Source organism: Triplophysa rosa, linkage group LG16, assembly GCF_024868665.1.
Source record: "Triplophysa rosa linkage group LG16, Trosa_1v2, whole genome shotgun sequence".
NCBI classification, from domain to species: domain Eukaryota; kingdom Metazoa; phylum Chordata; class Actinopteri; order Cypriniformes; family Nemacheilidae; genus Triplophysa; species Triplophysa rosa.
Window position 1 is genome coordinate 11,650,827 of NC_079905.1, and position 6,000 is coordinate 11,656,826.

Genomic DNA, 6,000 nt, shown 5'->3' on the forward strand with positions numbered 1-6,000 from the left:
TGGCCATAGGCCCTAAGGGGCTTGGCCCCTAATAATAGAGCTGTCAAATCGATTAAATGTGCAGTTTGTAACAATTTTGCAGTAAAATATCCAAAAACCACTAATCTAGTGTTTTATATTTTGTTCAGCTGGGTACTTACAATATCTCAAATGTTTCCAACTACTTGTAAATCACGAGAAAATCGGCATGCTAAACAGTGACATGGGGCTGTGCAGTCGCCTGTCAATGGTGTCATATCTGCGTTCCCCTGTTACCGCCTTTACTGACGTAGAAACCGCATGACAACAGTGTCGTGGACAAATGTGGAAGTAGTGCCTAGCGTCTAGCAAGCCACTTACTTGTTTCGAGCAGTCACTTATTTATGGACCATATTATTTGCAACAATTATAAAACTTTACCTCATCTGCTAACATGATTTCTTGTTCCCGACTGATTGATGGCCATCAACGGTGGAGTTGAAGACAACAGATTCCATCATTCCACGCTCCTTCACAGCGTCATCAACCTTCGGCATTGTTGTTGTTTTGATCGTGGTTTTTACAAACTGCACCTTTAATCGATTCCAAAATAAATGTTTGTGTTTATATTATGTATCTGTGTGTAAATACAAATTTATATACATTTATGTAAATATTTGTAATAAGTGTATGGGATATTTTCAACCATTTTATTGTCCTGATCACAGAGAAAAGTAACAGACCTGATTCATGTCCGGATGAAGGATAATTTAGGGTTAATATCACTGATCTGTATAAATGACTGGATTGTGCCTACAAAGCTAAACCAACAGCAGGAGGTGAAGCCACCGGAAGCAATCGTGCCACCATCTTGGTATGCCCAACTGACAGAGGGCCATTGACTTACAGTCAAAATGACGATCTAAAATAACCCGTTTTTCATCTTATTACGTGCGCGATATGTTTTTAGTTCACATGTGTGTTTAAATTAATTGTTACTTCTGATGTTTTTTCCAATGTTTATGTTTATTTTGGGCAGAATAGCAACGTATAGAAATCAATGTACAGAATGTGAGTGTGTATTGCAGACTGTTGTAATGGCATGTGTGTAAATGTTTAGAAATAAAGCTTCATGACTTAAAGAACATACAGTCTGTATTTATCTGTATTTAGATTTCAGAATAAGCACATTTGTCATATGTTGAGGTGTCTCGTTAGTCTGCTGATCTGATATACGCTACTGTAATGAAAATGAACTTAACTCACACACACAGTAAAATCGCCAGTGTTAAAAAAGTCAAATTAACACGCACAGTGTATATATAATCCACACTCTAAAAATGTGGATTATATAAACACTGTGAGTGTTAATTTGACCTTTTTTAACAATGGCGATTTTGCTGTGTATCTAATAAGACTGGAAATTTCTCGACTTTATATAATTAACCATTTACATGCTTAAGAAATTTGCGTTGTAAGAATGTACTGTGAGACTTCAGATATCAAAACGAAAACTGGTAAATTACTGTTTTATCATTAATATGTGATAACTCCCTATTAATTTAATAGAACATTTGGGAATATCAACATGGTGGCGCCGTAGCTACAGTGTAATGACGTCATGAGCAATCCAGTCATTTATATAGATCAGTGGTTAATATGCATGTTTTGTTTTTTTAAACCGCTAAATCCCAAGTATAAGCAATAACATCACTGATGTTTGCTTTAGCACAAGCCACGAATTAGATTTTTATATCAACATTTGCATTTGCCACAGTGTTAACAATAAAATGCGTTTTCAGCCAGCTTTATTAAAACATACGCACCAGGAGGTCTTCACTTGCATTCTTATCTCATGTCTCCACATGCTGGCCTTTGATTGATTGATTTTTAATTTCATAAGCAGTGAAATGAAAAAGTGGCCTGGTGAAACCTTCCACCCTGGAGAAAATAAATGACTCTCGCCATGCCTCAGCGCTCCGACACAGACCACTCGCTGCTAATTCAATTCCCTCCCACCAAATTAATATTATTAGCAGGAGGTTCGGCAACTAAACACAACCGTCAGCATCCGGTCAGTGAATCCCCTGTGGAATTCACAGGACGTTGATTTACGCCGACCGCTTTGCACCAGGGACACAAATCAACAGCTGTGAAATCTTCCCTCTCAACGGCAATCACAGAGGGCTTATTGATTACCGATATGGATCGATCGGAGATAGCGGAAGAGCTCGGAGCGGCTAGTGAGATATGGCTTTTTAGAGACTGGGCTAAAGATTGTTAGCTCTGTATCTGGTTTATGATATTTGAGACTGAGCTGAGGTCGGCAAATAAATCATTTATTTGTGTGTAGGTAAACAGGCAGTAAGAGCCCAAGACATGGTGTGGTATTTAAAGAGACAATTTACTCAAAATGAAAATTCTCTCATTTCCTCAACATCATGTTCTTCTAACTGTATGACTTTCTTAACACAAAATGATGAATGGTTTCACTTTTAAATGCAATTAACTGATGTATAAAGACTTCAAGCTTTAAAGGATGCAAAAGCATAAAAAAGTAACAAAACTGGTCTGTACGGCATGAGATTCATAAACAAATCATTCACATTCACCATTCATTCAGGAATCAGACATGTCATGAACATGCCAGACAGACCTTCTGAAAACAGTGTCAAAATTCTATTTAATATATCTTACACAAAGCTAGCATATGGCCTCAACAACTTGAAATACAAAAATGCACAGTTATAGTCATTACTTTTAAGATACATACACCAGGGTTCTCAAGTTTTTTCAAAAGTTTGGAGTGATATCACAAATTGGTAAATCTGATAAAAGAAATAGGTAATAAGTAGTGTTATAATTTTTACAATTATGTATCAAAAATAAAAAGAAATTTGGCCCCAAACAAGCACTGCACAATGTACATACTCTACACATACAGCAGGATTGTAGAAATTGTCCTGAGCATTTATGACAAGCTGTGTGTGTAAACTACTGAAATAAAAAACTAGTGGTCTGCTTTAAGAGATGTAGTCTTAGCATAGCTGAAAAGAACATTAATACGGCAGAATTTAGAGTAATAAAATACATATCTAGTACTTTTCTTAGTTTTAAGTAGCCAAAGCTAAGGTAAAGCATTAAATGTGCATTGTCTTTTATATGCATTGTCTTCAAATACTTATATTTAATCAGTTATTTCAAGCAATAAGAAGAATGACAAACTGACAGCAAAATGTTATCAACATCAACAAAAGCCATCTTTAAACTGCCGCAGCATGCATGGTTTATTACTGTTTAATGCTGGTCAAATGTGCCATAATTTTAGCAATATTACATAAAGATTAATGTAATTTTATTGTAATTTAAAGTGCAAGTTGTACATTAAACATAAATGATAAAAATGACAAAAACAAACAGATCTCATCCCCATTGATCCCTGTAGTAGCCTATTAATTTTCCCTACTATACTCGCTTTATAAAGGATGAAACGGACTGCATGAAACTCCAGTTACAATTCAGTAAATGGGTCTGACTGATCGTATCTGCTGCTCTCTGCGAGCGAGCCTCAACAAAACACTTCTACGCCGGTGCCTCATCTAAACTTCTGATTGGTCATTACGTTCATGCGCTGTCTATGATTGGTTGTGGTGCTCAGCGCTGTGAACACGGAAAAAAATCTTTGATGCACCGTGATCGGACGTGAACGTAATGCTGTAACGGACACATTTTGTTCATTTTCACATTTCATTTGCCTCGTCCATTAATTGTATAAAGCTGGGCGAGTTATCCCTTATTTCTCAGTGTGAGAAATGCAAGGTGTGGCGTGTGAACGTGTGAACAGGCTGAAATGCGTGTGACTCACGGTGAATGCGTGAGACTTGAGAGCCCTGCATACCATTAAAAAGGTCAGGTCACTTGGATATCTCTTGACGTAAACGGGTTTACAAAAATAAAATAACTGTGCAAAAATAACACTCTCTTTCATTATTGTTCTTAAAGTATTTTAAATGGATGACTCTGACTAAATAATGAAGAAAATTCAACCAATAAGAGCAAAAAAATAGATGTGAACTTTAAAACTGTTTAAAAAGCATCCCAGGGAGAGACTTAAAGATGCTGGCTGATCAAATTAATTCTTGGCAAAGGGTGACTACACTGGAAATGCTAAAAAGGCGTAAAACGTCCTGTGTTGAATATCTTAGCAGTACAACCACTTAGAGACAAGGGGGTGGGCTCATTTGACTCAGACAACCAATCAGTGTCACATGTTCATTATGAAGATATTAAGCCACGCCCATAGCAACCATTTACAGCAACCTAGCAACTGATCCCATAGACTACCATTATAAAAAGTCCATATGGATATCTTTGCAGAACAGTGTCGTAGAGACGAGGGGGTGGGCTCATTTCACTCAGACAACCAATCAGTGTCACAGGATCATCTTAAAGCTATTAAGCCACGCCCATAGCAACAAAACATCTCAATTTAGCAACCGTTTAACAACACCTACATCTCTTCATCAGAACATCATAGAGAGATGGGGGTTGGTTTGTTTCACTTGTGGGTTGAAGCATCATCAGTTGGCATATGCTAAGCCACGCCCATAGCAACCAAACAGGTTAGCCTAGCAACCATTTAGCAACACCTATATCTCTGCATCAGAACATCGTAGAGACACGGGGGTTGGTTTGTTTCACTCATAGCTTAGAGCATCATCAATTAGCACATGCTAATCCATGCCCATAGCAACCAAACAGGTTAGCCTAGCAACCGTTTAGCAAAACCTATATCTCTGTATCAGAATATCTTAGAGTCATGGGGGTTGGTTAGATTCATTAGTACTTAAAGTGTCATCACCCTAGTGCCGAGTTCCGCGGTTTGCCACGAAAGCATCACTCAGTTTCTTTAGAAAATGTACTATCTAGTTCTATGAGCCGCTTCGGATGACATAAACAACGCTAGTACAATGCTGGTCCAGAAAAACTTCCTGTTTCAGTTTTTTTAACACTACACAAACGTTTGAACAAAATACAACCAACAGAACATTAAATATCCAAACCAAAATGTTAAACAAATATATTTAAGATTATATCATGTATGTAAGATTCTAAAATAAAAAATGAAACCGGAAGTGCTTCTGGACCAGTGTTTACATCTGGAGAACGGGTCTATAGTTTACTACACTAAAAAACTGCCTTATTTTTAACCCAACGTTGGGTCATGAAATGACGAACCCAGCTAGGGTTAAATTAACCTAAAAATCTTTTATATTTGACCCAATAATGGGTTAAAACAACACTGCATTCTGGGTTGAAACAACCAAGTAAAGGTTATACAGCAGCTGGGTTCGTTCCTTTTTGACCCAATGCAGGTTGACAACAACTCAGCATTTTTTAGTGTGTATTAGAAAATGTGAAAAAAAACTGAAAAAAGGTGATCAAAACAGACATATTCCCATCACATTTAGGCTATGACTGAATGTATCCTCCATAAATATTCTGTTCCTTAACTTTTACTTATTAGTATGTGAGGGTACTAACTCTTGAAGTGCTGTGTTTCCTAGAAACACATTCTCACCCGACTTTCTGTCAACTGCAAGACTGCTCGGCCTCTGACTATGACCAGGGGCCGGTTGCATAAACTGCTTAGACTAGTCTTAGAAGTTAGTCATCCTATTGTTTTCTTCAAGATTGGTCATAACTTCTTAAAGTCAGTTACATGAAAGGTAGATTGGTCTAATTGAAATCTGAAAAGTAAGACTGATTGGTCTTAAATAATTGCTAGTCAGTGAGACTTGTTGTTAAGATGCAATATTATAATTTAACAAGAACAATGCATGCATGCATTAAAACTACCTTAAGTGTGAAAAACATAGCCCTGTTGTGTGTGAAAAAGAGAGAAACACTGCCAAGTGGATCACTCCGCACCATGCCAGCGGATTGTTATGAAGGCAAGAAAGCCTGCCAAAAAATTCATTCCGCATTAGAAATTGTGTTTGTATGCAAAGATCAAATGCAGTCGCACAGAAATGCATCCAT